Raw genomic sequence first — 15,453 nt, 5'->3', positions numbered from 1 at the left:
ATTCCATTTCTTGCTATTCCTGGACTTGGGTAGTGGGAGTATCATTTCAAAGTTTGGAATTACACAAAATGTACATTGTAGCAAGTAGTTGCCAGACGTTAATAGGTTAGAGATTGTTGAGATAGGCCCATGCAATCTAATACAGATAAGTATGAAGTGATACACTGGGAGAAAACACACAAAGACAGGTTAACATAAACGGTGCCATTTTGAGCAAGGTGCAAAAACAGTGAGACCTGCAATTGCATATTCCCAAATGCTTGAAGGAGTACAAATTAATAAGGCACTTGAAAAAGCATATGGGCTACTTAGCTTTGTAAGATAGAAGCATTAATGCTAAATCTTTACAAATCACTCACCGAGGGTATTCTGTTCAAATCTGGGCACTACACTTAAAGAGAACAAATGCAGAATTATACCAAGGATGAAGGACTTCAGTTATGGTGAGAGATTGGGATTATAGCAGTGAAGGTTAAGAGAAGACCTAATGAAATATTCAACTTATTTTTTTTTTAATTTAGAGTACCCAATTCATTTTTTCCAATTAAGTGGCAATTTAGCGTGGCCAATCCACGTACCTTGCACATCATTGGGTTGTGGGGGCGAAACCCACGCAGACACGGGGAGAATGTGCAAACTCCAAACGGACAGTGACCCAGAGCCTGGATCGAACCTGGGACCTCGGCGCCGTGAGGCAGTAGGGCTAACCCACTGCGCCACCGTGCTGCCCCATATTCAAATTATGAGGGGTTTGATAGAGTAAATAGAGAAACCATTTCCTCTGGCAAGTGAGTCAATAACGAAAGGTCACAGATTTAAAATAATTCGCAAGGGTGGAAATTGGAAATTAGGAGAATATTTGTCCCACAGACTGGAATGCCCTATCTGCAAGGGTAGTGCAATCAGATTACATAGGACCGTTCAAAAGGCAATTGGACATCTACTTGAAGAGGATTAATTTGCAGGGTAACGGGTAAAAAATGAAGCTGTGGGATTAAATTAGACACTTCTTTCAAACCATCAGCACAGGCATGACAGACAAATGGCCCCCCGACTGTGCTGTAAACTTCCATGGAGCTATGAATAGGATCATTAGGAGTACTGCAGGAGCCTGATCATCACAAACACATTTAGAAGGAGCTAACAGTCATACACACATCAGTGATCAAATCACACGCCATTGTTAATATTTGAATTATGTGCATTGTTCCCCTCTCAACCTTCTTACCTTGGATACTCTCAAACAAAGTTTCACAATGTTGTAAGTGTTGTCCAGGGTGTCATATTTCAATATAGCTGTTTTAAACTCAATGGGCAAGAAATTATACATGCAGAATGTGACAAAATGGCCAACAGCCTAAAAAGCTTGGCCAGATACAGAATTGGACAATTTAAATTAAACAGCACTCAACAATTTGAACTGCCAGGGAATTCAGACAGGCCTAATAAACACAGACACTGATCAAAGGCAAACAATGGCAAGTCTGAACTGGTCCTGGATGTTGGGACCGAAGGTGATCGGCCCTGGCCAAATAAGGTCAGTATTTTGTGTATTGGCTAGTATCAGCAAGACTCGCAGGCACCTCAGGTCCAGTATTGATCCGATTCAACGGTGGCTCAATATTATATATGGAAAGGACTACATGCGCTCCAAACACCTGAGAATAGACCCCCCGAGGGCCTCCTGGCGTCTTCCATATATGTAATCTGCAATCGCATTAGGTACTGTGCCCCCATTGGCTGGAAGCCAGAGAACTTTCCAGAAAGGTGCAAAAGAGAGAAGGGAGGGGGTATAAGAAGAGATACTTATAAGCCACCCCCAGCGGAGACTCCACCCCCAGCAAAGACTCCACCCCAACAAAGACAAGACACGGCCCACCTTTGCGAACAAGGCCCTGAATTCAAGAAGGAAGGTCATCGGAATCAGCAGAGCTCAGTGAAGAATCATGCCCGGCAGAGCAGCCTGACCACGTTTAACTGCACAGGTAGTCTCAGATTCTCAGATAGACCATAGTATTTATCAGTTAATTTAAGGGTTTAGAGTTTGTTGTGTGAATAGAGTTTGAATCATAAGATTCAATAATAAAATTAAAGTGAACCACAAGTCCACTCTTGTCTCATTGAAGTGTACAGACAACAAGAAGGAAATGGGTCCAGTCATTGACTCCACCCCTAATTCAGTCACAGTCTTGGACTGGAGCTAACTGCTTGTAACCATGGCATCCTATTTGGTATTAAGTTGAATTTCTGACCCCATTGCCCCATAAAACCACTGACGTACCCCTCCGTAACATCACCTATCTCTGTCCCATTTCATTCCATCTACTGCAGAAACTCTCATCTATGATGTATTGCCTTCAGACTCTATTATTCCAATTCTGCTCCACCTAGCTTCCACCCTCTATTACATTGAACTATTCGGCTTCCCATATATTAACTCACATTGCCCTATTCACCTATCACCTATGTTCACTAACCTACATTTCCTCCCAATCCGTCAACACCTCAAATTTAAAATTCTCATCCTGGGGTGAGAAATTTGTTCATGTTTTTTCTGCTTCTAGTGGCACTTTGCAGGCTTATGTTAATTCACCAAGGCAGATTGCGCAATGACCTTCCACGTGCAAGGCCCATGTAGCGTTCTTCTATTCTATATCCTCCTGGGAATCTATCAAGCTTTTGGTCACCCGCCTAAATCTCTTGCTGTAGATCAGTGTCCTCCTGAAGAGCCTTGGGACATTTCACTGCATTAAAGATGCTATATCAATGCAAGTTGTTCTTGTAGATTGTTCCAATGAGAGTTGTACACTAGGTGAGACACAAGAAACAAGGCTGCAATAAGGTAAAAGTGGGATCTAACGATGTGAAACAGAGGATCAACAGAAGCCATTCCGAACTTTGGAGGCCTGTGGACTCTAAGACTCCGCTTTCAAAAGGATGCTGAATAAGCATCACACTTTCCGAGGACCATTAGGAGGGCCTAGGACAAATAGTAGGGATCATGACAATGTCTCATGACATTCTCAGTAGGTCTACTGTTGCAATAGCAACACAATCCTTGTAGTAACATAATAACACAACACACTGAGCGGGATTCTCCCAACGGGAGTCTAAGTGCCGAAGCCGGAGTAAAAACCGGAGTGTTTCACTCCGGCGTAAAAGACGCGGCGCCTTGGGTCCCGTGCATGCGCAGTTGGGTAGGCGCCAACTAGCGCATGCGCAGTGGCCGTCCTCCCCGCACAACAATAGCGCAGGGCTAAAACATTGCCAGCGGAGGAAAGGAGGCCCGCCGACAGAGAGGCTGGCCCGCGGATCGGTGGACCCCGATCGCGAGCCAGATCCCATCGGAGCCCCCCCCCCGGTGAAGGAGCCCCCCTCCATCCCCACACCCTCCCCCACCACCCCCCACAGGCCGCCCCCCGAGCATTCCCGCAGAGTTCCCGCTGGCAGCAACCAGGGGTGAACGGCACCAGCGGGACTCTGTCGTATCGGAGCGGCCGCTCGGCCCATCCAGGCCGGAGAATCGCGCCAATTCTCCGCACCTCGGAGAATTGCGCGCCGGTGTCGGGGCGTTGTGGCGCGGTTGCTCCGATTCTCCGGCCCTGCGCATGGCTCAGAGAATCCCGCCCACTGTGTCAAAGCATTGATGTGCACAGTGATTAAGTGCAGTGAAGTTATGGTATCAATAATCTGCATGTGCACATTATTAAACCGTAACAGATAGGCTGCATGTGTGCAAAATATTGGGATCCAATTTGTAACAGAGTCATCTTGGATATACTCTTTAATCGGGGTTTTCTCGACGGACCAGCCAAAAGCTCATTGACTTTGGCAGGACTGGAAGATCCCGCTGGTGGGAGGAGCTGGAATTGAGTGTAATCTGGCAGAGGCAGGTCACTTTCCCCAGACTCAGCCTGACATTTACCAGCAGCATTCAATCATACCTATTTTGCATTCCTCTAAGCTATAAAACTGTCTCATAGAATATTTCAAAAGGTGTAAAATTCACTTTCAATCACACCATCCACTTCATCTGAAGCTCCGTTGAAAAATAATGATGTGAAATACTAAAAAGATTTGACCTTATCAAACTTTTACTGTACAATTCCATAAATGATCCTATTTTGCGAAATGTAACTTGATAAGTCTGATCATTTCCCAAACTTTTTGTTTTCCTGCAAAGTTTCAAATATAATGACAGCTTATTATATGAGTAAAAAATAGTCATGTTCTTGGTAGGGATCCAATCTTTAAAGGTAGTGCTCCATGCCAAACCACATTCAGCGAACTTCAGCAACAACCTTCCCTCCATCTTAAGATCAGAAATGGGAAAGTTCGCTGATGACTGCACAGTATTCAGGTCCATTCACAACGCCACAGATACTGAAGCCATTCAAAGGCCTTAAAGGAACATGCACGTTTCAGCGACCCCTTTGCGCCCATGCAGAGCCAGCTGCGACGGGTGGACCCCGGGATGGACCGAAATCAGGCCCCACTCCAGGCGTCGTACCGATCGCCAGTCATCCGACTCGCTCTGCCTGGCATGATCTAGATCTCGCCCTCACTGGGCAAGATTCAGTCTTCATATTTAAATGAGGGCTGATGTAAATACCTGAACACCGGATTCACCCGCCGCCCAGGACTTGTGGTGATATGCATCACTGTAAATACACAAGGGGTTAATGCAAATACACTAAGACTAAGTGAACACTAGAGGGAGCACAAGAGACATCATGACATGCAGACATACAGCTAATGAACACTTAGAATAGGACACGACCAATGGGCAGTCAAGACACCCAGAGGTGACACTACCACAAGGGGGCAACCCATATAAAAGGATAGGGCACACATGCTCTTTCTCTTTCCACAGGCGACACAGTGGCAGATCGGAAGCATCACACCCACCGTATGGCTTAGAGCAGACTGGTTAGTTAGATTGAGTTACTATAGCAAGATTAGCAGGAGAGTCAAACTCAAGTAGGAGAATTGTTAACTGTTCAATAAATGGGTTAAACCTATCTCCAAGTCTGAACCTTCCTTTGTCAGAGTATACATTAAGGAAGCGCTTATACTACATGAAGAAGTATAACACAACAGGACTCACCAGCCACGCCTGGGAGACCTCACCAGAGCGCTATCTTTAACGGCGCCCCAATCAGAACTGAAGATCTACTCTCTCCCCCCCGCCCCACCATGGAGGTAATACTGGCATTCCCACACCCACCTCGCACTATCATCGGAGGCTCTTACCTCCACCTCTCCCCACCGCGGAATTATTGCCACCTCACTGCCCACTTCCTCCTCATACTTGCAAGTTCCTCCTCACTGCCTGCTTCTCGCCCCATCCCAGTAAGTTGCCACATGCTGCCCGCTCCCCCCCCCCCGCACACTCCTCCCCGGTGCCTGTACGTTCACCCCGTTGCCCCACCGCATCCCCACATTTGGCTCCCCAGAGAGCCTGCCTCGACATTACTCCCTTGGCACAGGTTGGCATTGCCAGGTTGGCACCCCTGAGCATGCCAACCTGCACCAAGGAGCAGTGCCCTGCATGTTCCTCTCCCCTTGGAGGTTATACATACATTTCTGCCCCCAGGGGATTCTCGCAACTGAAACTTGTTTTTCACAACCTGTTGCAAAACCATGGGCGTGTTTCTCCGTCCTGCCACATCAGGGCCGGGATTCTCCGAAATCCCGGCCAAGTGTTGACGCCGGTGTCAAAACTGGCGTGAGCGACGTCGGCATCAACGGGCCTCCAGGCCCAGTCATTCTCCCCGTCCTCGGGGGCCATAACGGCGCCGGAGTGCTGTGCGCTGCTCCGGTGCCGAAAGCATGCATGCCACGGCCGTCTCCGCGCCGACCCGTAGGCAACATGGCGGAGCCCGACAGGGGCCCGCCGTAGAGGAACATAGGCACCCCCGAACTTAGAGGCCCGCTGATCGGTTGCCCCCGATCGCAGGCCTGGCCATCGTGGAGGCCCGCCCCAGAGTCAGCTCCCCCTGCTCCCCCACCATGACAGCCCCCGCAGTCAGAATACTGAGATCCCGCCGGGTAGGACCATACGCAAACGACGCCGGCGGAACTCCTCGGCCCATCGAGCGTGCAGAATCGCCGCGGGGGCCGCTTTCAACGGCCCCCGGCCAGCGCCGTGGTGACCACACTGGTGCGATTGGCGCTGATTCTCCAGTCGCCAGAGAATTGACGGCCCGGCGTCGGAGCGGCGTGGTGGGATTCGCGCGCCCCCCCCCCCCGGCGATTCTCCGATCCGGCGGGGGCCGGATTCTCCCTTTCGCCGGCTGGTCAATGGTGTTTCCCATTGTGGGGCAGAGCCACACCGCCGGGAAACACCCAGGTTGCCAGCAAAACGGGGAATCCCAACGGCAGAAAATTCAGCCGTCTATGTGACGTCACATCGGCAATGTTTGGATATTCAGTGAGGAGGGATCATTTGGTGAGGAAGGGAGGGGCGCTGGATAGTTACATTCAAATGTTTTCAATAACATTAAAATAAGGCTGTCGCCATTTGTGGGCATGAACCTCGTGATGTCACTGGCAAAGGTATGGAAAATCGTGAAATGAGTCTCTAGACACAATCTCATTTCCCCATTCTCTCCAGGTATTCTGCCCACAGTGGGATCCCATGGACTGCAAGTGCGGGCTCAAAATCACCCTCAATGTCTACGTCCCGGTCAATGCTACTGCATAACCTGCGAAAAGGATGTGACCCAGAGCTGTCTGGAATCAAACACCTGGAAAACCTTCCTCCTTTTGGTGCACTGCAGCTTTGTGGCAAACCACACAGGTTTACTGCCTCCCCGGGTCATTGTATGAGGATGGAGAAATCCTCCGTCAGCCCACAAAGAATTTAAGCCAGACAAGGGCAGATGCTTATCAGCTGGATGGAGAGAGAGACAAATAAGTGGGTCACATCAGGAGCTGTAATTCTGGAATCAAAAGGGTTGTTAAGTACAGCTAGAGAGAGAAAGTTGGCAAGTACAGACATTGGAAATTAAGGTCTGACAGCCTTGTCCAGGCAACAAGTTAAGGAGAAATTGTGGGTTAAACATCAGAGCCAGGATTCTCCACTACCCGGCGGGGCAGGGGATCCCGGTGGGATGGAGTGGCGGGAACCACTGCGGCGTCGGGCCGCCCCAAAGGTGCGGAGAATCTGCACCTTTAGGGGCCAAGCCCTCACCGTGAGGGGCTAGGCCCGCGCCGGAGTGATTTCCGCTCCACCGGCTGGCGTGGAAGGCCTTTGGCACCACGCCAGCTGGGGCCGAAAGGACTTCGCCGGCCGGCGGAAGTCCGCGCATGCGCAGCAGCGTCTGCGGCTGCTGACGTCATCCCCGCGCATGCACAGGGAGGGGTGTCTCTTATGCGTCGGCCATGGTGAAGGCTGTGGCCGAGGCGGAGGGAAAAGAGTGCCCCCACGGCACTGGCCCGCCCGCGGATTGGTGGGCCCCAATCACGGGCCAGGCCACAGTGGGGGCACCCCCTGTGGCCAGATCGCCCCGCACCCCCCCCCCCAGGACCCCAGGAGCCCGTCCGCGCCGCCTAGTCATGCCGGTAAGAGAGGTGGTTTGATTCTCGCCGGCGGGACAGGCATTCCAGCAGCGGAACTTCGGCCCATCGCGGGCCGGAGAATCGCCAGGGGGGACCCGCCAACCAGCGTGGCGCGATTCCCGCCCCCGCCGAATATCCGGTGCCAGAGAATTCGGCAACCGGCGTGGGCGGGATTCACGCCAGCCCCCGACGATTCTCCGACCCGTCGGGGGGTCAGAGAATCCCGCCCCAGAAGTGGAAGAAAAAAAAATCAGACGTGAATAACATTGAGACATGTACGAAGGAAGGCTAGAAGGAAACCAGAGAAGAAGCAAAGAGATTCCAACGGCCGCATCAGGCTACGGCAACACAAACAAATGAGATGTTCAGCCCAATATTTATGAGGAATGAGAGAGGGTATGTAGGCAGTAATGGTGGGAGACGTGGAGGGGGGGGGCTGGAATGGGGCAGTGTAGTGCTAGAAAATTTGAAAGCGCTGAGTTCCTCCATATCCCATCCAGCAGGCAACCAGATAACCAGATCGAGAGCTTGTCTATCTGTAAGCCAGGGAGGTCAATGCTGGAAGTTTGTTGTTGGGTAGTGGAGATGAGAGCCAGAGGAAAAGACTGTGCAGGGGTATGGCAGATATGGGAAGGTGGGGGAGGGGAGAGGTCGGTAAAATTGCAAGTGAAAAATCATGAGGGAGCTTCAGATTGTGGTCAGAGGGTGATTGTGGGTCAGAGAGTTGGAGTAGATGAAGGGTTGCTGTAGAAGGGACTTTAGTTGGCGGATTAGTTGCCTTAATACCCTGTATTCCTTCTTAACTGGTTGCTTGACTATATTTCATGACAATAGGCACTTGGCAAAGCATGATGGATATATTAGCTTTATTTCAGTCTAGAAGTTCTGCATGTAATAGGCAGAAGGTCAGACTATGTAAACAAGTGCACAGCTGCACATTTTGCTGAGAGTAGACAATTATTATTGTTCTTAGGCTGGGAATTCAAGGCCTGTTGTTTAACTCTGTTCGCTTTTCTGTCTCTGGGCTTATCAAAGGAATGCCTCGTTTTTTCTAAATATTGCTTATTAAACCATATAAAGTACTGCTATACTCTTGTAAGGTGGGGACAATTAGAAGGACGGTGGTCACTCTAACACCCTCCACGAACTTCGTGTTATAATAAAAGACCTTTGCGAAACCTCGAAGTGCAGGCTAGTTTTTTCCACAACAGTTGCCCAGGAGACTAGTTCCAGCAGGTGAGCTTGGGAGATTTCAACCTTCCCTGGAAAGTCTGGACCATGGACCATCCTCAATGACCTGAGGATGTGACAGGGAAGATCTGACAGTGGAAAATGAGGAAGTGCTCAAATTGTGACTATGGCCATCCAAGCCAGACCACCACCACATACTAAACATTTGCCCTGAGAGACCCATTCTTGGTTGCATCACAACGATTCACACTGTGTCGGCTGAAGACGACAAATCGATTATTAATGCTGATGTCAAATCACAACTGCTTCCCCAGTCATATGAATAAAACAAAACTTGGGAGGTTGGAGGGAAGCACTCTAGCTTTTCCTGGTCCACGGGCACTTCTATTGTTGGATTTTCCTGTCTTCACCTCCCTTTCAGTTGCTAGGTTTCCTCATCACATTAAATGTAAAAGACAATAAAACATATGGCATATTGCCTTATTGCCATATTAGGATTATTGACCTGCATCCCAGGAGCAGATGACTTATTCTCCTCACCCAACCAGCCCTGGATGTCAGATTTTGCACAAATTAACCCAACCTCAGCACCCCATCCAGCATCACCACCTGCCCCTCTCCTGCCTTTTCTGGATGGTTTAAATTCCCATCTCATTTGTGCACTGTTTGTTCAGTATGCATTGATGACTACACAAATGAAACTAGCCCAATGTGCAGTTCACAGTGTTTTTGTGGAGTCCCTGCAAATGGAACTTCTTTATATACAAGAAGGTGGTTAGACACAGAGAACTAAGGCAAGTGCTTTCAGAAATGATTTTGAGTGCTGCAATGCCTCAGTGATATTTTTGAAAAATAGGCTGATTATATGTCAGACACTTTGGCATGTATTACACCACATTCTATTTGTTGTGAAGTGGGTGTCAGTCACCACAAACCAAATTTACTCTATTTTCTTTAACAGCAAGTCTGCTATTCCTTAGTTTTCAGAATATTCCCAAATGAATATATCCATCTTACACATCACATTAATTTTAAAATATCAGTACATCCTCAATGATAACGGAGGCACAGATAACCATCTGGAACATAATTCATGAAATGCTGAACTTTTAGCCAAAAAAATAAATTCGGAGCTGATAAATTACAGTCAATAGCAGAATGTATAAATTAAATATTAAAATAACAATCTAATCTTCCCCAGGTGAAATGACAAATGATTTATCAGGATATTGAGTCATTTTCTGTTCGTGCAACTTGCAAAGTCAAAGAGGCCAAAAACTTAAATTAGAAACAAAATAGATGGATTGCTAGAAAGAGAAAGCACATTAACGGATTTTGTAAAAAATATATAAATCAGTATAGCATCACATTCGACACAAATGACTGCACATGTTTCAGCAAATATAGTGCAGCTCCTTGGAAAGAAACCTGCCGCGCACTAATGAGCTCATTTGTCGAAATGAGCAAAATGCCAGCAACGCCACGCTGGGCCCCACACACCTGGTTCTACAGTTGAAGTGCCACTTGCATTGGATTGGATTGACAATGGGTCATTCAATAGAAAACATTTGTTTTTGAAATTACGTTACGCTAAATCAAAAATGTAGGGTGGGATTTGACGTCCCGTCCTCTCTGTGGGGTCGTCCAACCTCGCCAAAGTCAATGGAGTTTTGAACAAGTTGTCCCACGTTCCGGTGCTGCCCGGCTGCAACAAGGCCATAAGATTCCACCCATAAGTGTGTTATACGCAAGGGAAGGAGCAACTTCATAGAACTGCCTATGCCTCCATAGCTTTCTTAATTGTAAAGCAGAAATCTGAAAAAATTATATTTTCAGATGATATTACATCCAGAAGTGTATTTTTGAATCTAAAAATGTCTTTAAATGTGCAATATGTTACTTATAGGAAATGGCAATTGCATATATAAAAGTTAGCAGTTATCGACTGGTTCAGTTCCTGGCCAGAATGTAGTGATTTTACGCAGGAGCAGGCAAGGCCTCAGATGGGAAGCAAACCCTTGCCCAAACAGAGGCCCCTCAGTTACCAAATAATGGCCGCTAAGGATGCTTTTCCATCCAGCCTCAGGTTTTAGGCTGGCGGGAAGGTTGAACTTCCTTAGGAGAAGGTCAAAATACTACAAAGTTACATTTTGGGCAGTAAGGGATGGGGACAAACCTCTCCCCACCCCACTCTTAAGATCCGGTGGTGCCCAGACCTCCTCCCCACCCCCCCCCCCCCCCCCCCGCAACTCAGGCTCTCCCATGAGACCTTGATCACCCCTTCGTGCCTCCTTGAACTTCCTTGACTGTCCATTGCAGCACTGTCACTGGAGAGCTGCCAGTCAATCAGATTGGCCGACGGCTCTCTAAGGTGGGATTTAGAGTGAGAGACAAAAATCCCGCCTGCAGCCAATCAATGCTCATTGGAGCGTAAAATGACTGCAGGGCACTCGGAGCCAGCGCGGGTGTGTTCTCTGCCAAAGCTTCAGATGGCAGGAATCAAGACCCTGCCGTCTGGAAAATTCAGGCCTGGAGTTTTTTTGAGTGATCCTTAAATTGTGAGATATTCACAGCTTCGTCTGAGCTAGGGTTCTGCATAGAATATCTGTATCAACTGCTTATTATCCAGAGACACAGCCAATTTTAGACTGTATACCTCCAAAAATGTAGGTAGTGTAGCAAGTAGTCCCAGGTCATTGAGAGACATATAATGGAGGCCTTGGTCAGAAATGAATGCCCTTTCTCGATGTGCATTTGGAGATAGGGTTGCATTTAATCAGTTGGAAGGGTGGTAGGTGGCCTTTCCATCCTGCACCCAATTGACGCCCTTAAATTGACAACTAATTGCACACTTAAAGGCCCTATCCAACCACCACTAGTACTCAATCGCAGCGAATGGGGGACTCCCCATGCAGGAAACCTGTCGAGCCTGATGTGGAGGGGAAAGGTAGGAGGTGGCCCTTACGGTCAGGCACTCAGTGCCTGATCAAGTGCCCAGCATCAGGAAGAATGGGGCGCTGCTGTGAACTACCCCTCCTGTCCTTGTTGCTTACTCTCTCTCCTGCGGCCTGGTTTCTTTGGCAACCTTGGGCCTCTCCCTGAGTGCATTAAAAAGCAGCAGCTAGCACTCACAATGGAGCCGACTGTAATGCACAACTGCCAGCCTCTGATTTGCCAGCAGCTCTCAGCAGGGTGGCATTTTCACCCCCAGCATTCTTGATGTGGGAGTAGATCCATTGCTGGCCGCATAAGTGCCTGATGGGGCCTAATGAAATCAACCTTCCCAAAAGGTGGCAGGACAGGGCTCTCACCAACTCTCCAGCTCGGGGGTGAGACCCCCCATCATTGCTTAAAATACCACCCCTTATCTATTCCTAAATGTCATCACAACAATGTGTAATTTGGTCATCAGGTAGCAGTTATGCTAATTTAGATTAATTCTAGAAATTCTTGAAAATTGATTGTGGTCTAATTCACAACCAACATATAGCACTCACAATATATTCTGTTTATTTGATTTAGATATTAAAATGTGATCCAAACCTTTATTCTCTATACATTATTAATCGCTATTTTTGAACTTCTTGTATTTTTCAAATAATAATGATCAGTCAAAATTTTAAAATAAAAATCAACGCCTGAATTGGACTAAAGATTAAATGTGATTTCACGATAAGTACAGCGAAAAAACAATCTTTATACCAATCCTGTGCTTTTATTTTTAAATTGTATCTTTACATAATGTATTTATTTAATATAATCATATTTTGTTGTCTTCCCCTTATGGTTTATATGATTATAAAAATAAACAAAGTAATTCTGGTATTATTCCTTTCTATAACCCATAGTACATGGTACACAAGCTGGAGAAAAGAAAAGGCATTAAATTAAGTAATATGATAGCCAGCTTGGGTTTTAATCAGCTTTTGATCTTGGGAGCAAGGATAAACTGAGGGAGCTAATGAGTTCTGAGTTTTGAGTGCCTGGAAAAGAAAGTAGGAAAATAAGAGATAATGACGGCACGGTGGCACAGTGGTTAGCACTGCTGCCTCACAGCTCCAGGGACCCATGTTCAATTCTGCCCTTGGGTGACTGTGTGCACTTTCTCCTCGTGTCAACGTGGGTTTCCTCCGGGTGCTCCGGTTTCCTCCCGCAGTCCAAAGATGTGAAGGTTAGGTGGATTGGCCATGTTAAAATTGTCCCTTATTGTCCAAAAGATGTACAGGTTAGGTGTTGTTACGGGGATAAAGTGGGGAAGTGGACCTAAATAAGATGCTCTGTCAGGTAGTCGATGCAGACTTGATGGCCTGATTAGCCTCCTTCTGGACTGTAGGGATACTATGATTCTTTGATTCCATGAAACTCCCAACCAGATTTGGTGTCGGGTGGGAGTGGAGAACCTAACGGGAGCCAAGGAGTTGCAAACCGCTGCATGAAATTACATTACAATTCTCCAAGTTACGGAGTCGGTCTTCCCGTTCACCTCTTGAAGCTGTTAGACATTTCCCTCTTGAATGCTGACATCCTACATGGTCTGGTGAAGTCAGCTCGGCTGGGCATGAGTGTGCTGGACTGTGTGGTAGTCACCACTGTTTGTATAATATGTGTATTAGAGGTAATACGGTAAGACTCCTGTACTACAGGTACAGGGGTAGATCCCTGCCTGCTGACTCCACCCAGTATGCGGAGTATAAATGTGTGTGCTCACCGAGCTGCTGCCATTTCGGTAGCAGCTGCAGGAGGCAACACGGGCGACATTCTCCGACCCCCCGCCGGGTCGGAGAATCGCCAGGGGCTGGCGTGAATCCCGCCCCCGCCGGGTGCCGAAGTCTCCGGCACCAGATATTCGGCGGGGACAGGAATCGCGCCGGTTGGCGGGCCCCCCGCTCGATTCTCCGGCCCGGATGGGCCGAAGTCCCGCCGATAAATTGCCTGTCCCGCCGGCGTAAATTAAATCACCTACCTTACCGGCGGGACAAGGCGGCGCGGGCGGGCTCTGGGGTACTGGGGGGGGCGCGGGCCGATCTGGCCCCGGGGGGTGCCCCCACGGTGGTCTGGCCCGCGATGGGGGCCCACCGATCCGCGGGCGCGCCTGTGCCGTGGGGGCACTCTTTCCCTTCCGCCTCCGCCATGGTCTCCACCATGGCGGAGGTGGAAGAGACTCCCTCCACTGCGCATGCGTGGGAAACTGTCAGCGGCCGCTGACGCTCCCGCGCATGCGCCGCCCGAAGATGTCATTTCCGCGCCAGCTGGTGGGGCAACAAAGGCCGTTTCCGCCAGCTGGTGGGGCGGAAATTCCTCCGGCGCCGGCCTAGCCCCTCAATGTTGGGGCTCGGCCCCCAAAGATGCGGCGCATTCAGCACCTTTGGGGCGGCGCGATGCCCGTCTGCCGTTTTGGGCGCTAGTCGGCAGACATCGCGCCGTTTCCGGAGAACTTCGCCCCACATCTCTGCTTAATAAAGCCTCGATTACTCTCTACTCTCGTCTCGTCGTAATTGATAGTGCATCAATTTATTAAGCAGAGATATTACAGCGATGGAACTACGCATCAAGCCAGATCGCCTACAGCTGCACCCTTAAGCAGCCAATGCTACGTCGGCCTTCGACCATTGGCTAGCTTGCTTTGAAGCCTACATCGGATCAGCGACAGAACAACCCTCAGAAGCACAGAAACTCCAGGTCCTGTACTCACAGGTGAGCTCCGATATTTTTCCCCTTATCCGGGATGCGCCCAACTACACTGAGGCCAGGGCGCTTCTGTAAGGGAACTACATCCGGCCGATCAACAAACTCTACGCCAGGCACCTCCTGTCCACGTGGCAACAACTCCCCGGTGAGTCATTGGACGATTTTGTGCGTGCCCTGCACATCCTGGCGAGGAACTGCGATTGCCAGGCAGTTTCGGCCATTGAACATACTGAACTCTTAATCAGGTACACTTTCGTTCCGGGCATGGGGTAGGAGTACATCCGCCAGCGCCTCTTAGAAGGGGGTACGCTCGACCTCGCGGCGACCAAGCAACACGCGACCTCACTAACGGTAGCCTCCCGTAATGTACAATCATACACCACCGACCACAAAGCACCCCCCTCATGGACATCGTGGGCCCCACCAGCTGCCGCCCCCAGCCAACCACAAGCCTGCCCCACGTGGCAGCCAGCCAACCCCGGGGGGGCCCAAGTGCGATTTCTGCGGGCAGACAAAGCACCCCCGGCAGCGCTACCCGGCGCGGAGTGCAATCTGCAAGACCTGCGGGAAGAAGGGACATTTCGCTGCGGTATGCCAGGCCCAGTCGATCGCCGCTGTATCCAGGCACATTGTTCCTGCAACTCCCACTTGCAGCCTGTGGGCACCGCCATTTTCGTCCCCATCAGACCTCGTGCGGCCCGTGGGCGTAGCCATCTTTAACACCGCCCGTCATGTGCACCCTGTGGTAAACCACTGTTGCGCCTATATTAGGTGATGAAAGGTAGGACCTGTACTACAGGTCGCCGGTAGTCCCTGCCTGCTGGGGCTCATATTATAGTCATATTTATAGGAGTATAAATATGCGTGTCCTCCATTCAGCAGCCATTTCGCCAGCTGCTGTGGGAGGCCACACATCTTAGAGCAAGAAAGCCTCAGTTGTATCCAACTCTAGTCTTTGTTCAATTGATCGTGCATCAATTTATTGCTCTAAGATTTTCTAAAAGATGGACC

General features: G+C 49.3%; 1 protein-coding gene across 1 annotated transcript in view; it reads right to left on the bottom strand.

Moving 5' to 3' along the window:
• The window catches only part of tafa4b (TAFA chemokine like family member 4b), a 549,050-nt gene that overhangs the window by 205,502 nt on the left and 328,095 nt on the right, over positions 1 to 15,453 (bottom strand). The gene's annotated exons all lie outside the window — the stretch shown is intronic.

Source organism: Scyliorhinus torazame, chromosome 13 (assembly GCF_047496885.1).
Source record: "Scyliorhinus torazame isolate Kashiwa2021f chromosome 13, sScyTor2.1, whole genome shotgun sequence".
NCBI classification, from domain to species: Eukaryota; Metazoa; Chordata; class Chondrichthyes; order Carcharhiniformes; family Scyliorhinidae; genus Scyliorhinus; species Scyliorhinus torazame.
The sequence above is the reverse complement of the archived record's forward strand: the minus strand, read 5'-3'. Positions and strand labels throughout refer to the sequence as shown.